A 2,789-nucleotide genomic window follows, 5' to 3' on the forward strand; every position below is an offset into this window, starting at 1 on the left:
TTCTCTTCTCTCAAAGAATGTCTTTAAGAAGGTGAACTCCACAGAATGGTAACCTTCATTAATCTCAACTTGAAACAAGGATTAGAAACTTGCTCTGATACCATGAAAGGAAATACAAGAGCAAGAAAAGAAAAAAAAAAATCCAAGTAAGTTTATTGATGAAGTAAATGTTACCAAGAGAAATGCAGAAACCTTGGAGCAATCACCCAAATGTGAAGGAGGCACAAGAACTTTTGAAAGAGAAAAGCAAAGAAAAACCCCTTGTGATATTATGAGAGAGAGAGAGAGAGAGAGAGAGAGAGAGTCTTTACAATAATGTCATTAAGAAGAAATGAGAGAGGAGACATCTCTTATATAGAGATGAGGAGAGGAGTTACAAAGTAACTCCCAAATCTATGAATGCCACCATTCATAAAATGTGTGTGCCATGTGTCCACGTCCTCTTAAGGAGGAAATCTAATATTCCTTAATAAAGAAAAATAAAAGAAATGAATTGTCCTCACACATGTACTAGAGGAGAAATTACATATAGGGATTCCAAAGGAATATTCCAAATTAAATACAAATAAACCTAAGCCAAGTAAAGATTAAATATTCTAACAATGTCTCTCTGTTATGTGGAACAATAACCTCTAGCGTCGGTTTCAAATTACTACAACACTGTAATGGATTTGAGTCTGTTGAGATCGCGATTTCATGTCCATTGTATGGAAACTTCAGGCACTGATGATTTGTTGATGGAATAGCCCGTATGTCATGTATCCATGGTCTTCCCAAAAGTACGTTGTATGATAAGTCCAAGTCTAGAACTTGACATGCTGTGTCTTTCTACAAATGTCCAACTCTAATGGGTAATATCACAATCCCTTTAGAGGAACACTCTTCTTCATCATATGCTTTGAATGTGATCTTTTTCCAGGGATCCACTGCCTCTTCAGAATAACCTAGAGCACGAACACGACTCAATGAGCAAATGTTTAAGCCAGCTCCCCCATATATTAGGAAAGGTTTAACGAGCATTCTATGAATGGGGACTTCAATTTGCAAGGAAGCGTTATGGGGATGTTGAAAGGAATCAATGCTTGGATATGAAGGAGATGGGCTTTGAATATGATCCTCTAAAATAGGTTTGATGGCCATTATGGATATCCCTTGGGGAACTTCATTCTTGGGTGTATTGTTTGGTGAGGATGCTATGGAAAGTTCTTGCAAATTTTCAAGGGGTGTAGGAATAGATGCCTTTGGAGAGTCAATTTTCTTATGGGGGATGAGCCATTGCTAGACATAGGTGCACGATTTGGATATTCCTTAGCAAAATCCTTTAGGGATCTCTTTAAGAGTTGCATAAAAAAGTCACCTTTCTTTGGAGATGTATTTGAATCCTTGTGAGGTTTTGACATAGTTGGCTTTTGATTTTGGACTTGTTTGATTTCTTCGATATGTTGACTTGTTATGTCTTCTTCTTGTATTTTTCTTTGGTATTCCATGTTTCTATAATCTTCAGTCATTTCAAATGCTTCTGTTTCCATTTCTACGATCTTTCGTCTCTGCGCTCTAGTTAAAACAGACATATACATGTGTTGAATGTTGTGCAAGGATTCAATTATCTAAGACGTGTTTCAATAAGTGACCAACTGTCAGTGTAGATATGATAGAGTGATATGTCACGCAAAGATAATTCAAGTGTTTAAAAGTTTGCAAGTTTTTCGATCTTCAATTTTTTGGAGTACAATGATGATGATTTTGATAAAACCAAGTCCACTAGGAACGATATATCATACGATGTGGGACAAGGTTATCTTGACCAAATGATAGAGGATGATAGAGGATGATAGATCGTGATGAGTGTTAGGTCCCGGAGACAAATGAGAGGGGGGGGGAAGTGAATCAGTTGTCAAATAAATTCAAACCAAAAACAACTTAACCAACTTAATGCTTAATACTGGTAAACTAGTTTAATATGTCGATAGACATATTTAATAGTTAATTGCTATACCAGTAAGGATTAGTGCAAGAAACATAAAGACAAAGTCATCCACAATACATAACACCAATATTTGTACGTGGAAACCCTGTAAGGGGAAAAACCACAGTGGGAAACCTTACCCACAAGTAGATGATACTATTGCAAATAGTAACTATACATAAATGGGGTCTGCACATGCAAAAAGGCCAAGCGCCTAGAGCTCACTGCTCAATCACAAAATGGGAGTCGCATTGACTATAGTTGGATGGTTAAATCCAATAAGAATGTACTGCACAAAATAGCATCTTCATATGCTAGATTCAACACTGGTGTAGTTTTGATTGTCTTCACAAAAACCCTCCTTCAATCTTCAAATGATGTTTGTGTGTATAGCTCTGCTTATTTTCGCATATACCTTCACACAATCCTTTTCACATTCCACACTTGATCTTACAAATAAGATCTTAGATTTATACCATAACCTGAGACCAATTTTAATAGGTCGACTCTACAAGATATTACAATAAAAACATCTTACAAACAATACAATATCCGATGCAATAACCGATTCAACATGTCGGCTTAATACATTTACAACAATAATTAATCATCTCCATAGCGTGCCATGCTAATCTAGAAAAGATAAACCTGTCGGTGTAACCCTGGACCTATTTGTCGGTAACAACAAATATGCAAATGCTAATGTACCAATAAACAAAACTCCAGGACAAAGTGTCCACACAATGTCTTTGACATAACCAAGTGTTTTCCATATCATTCCGAGTGCCGATGATGATTATATCTTGCCAGTGTACCAGATATC

This window comes from Cryptomeria japonica, chromosome 5 (genome assembly GCF_030272615.1).
Source record: "Cryptomeria japonica chromosome 5, Sugi_1.0, whole genome shotgun sequence".
Taxonomy (NCBI): domain Eukaryota; kingdom Viridiplantae; phylum Streptophyta; class Pinopsida; order Cupressales; family Cupressaceae; genus Cryptomeria; species Cryptomeria japonica.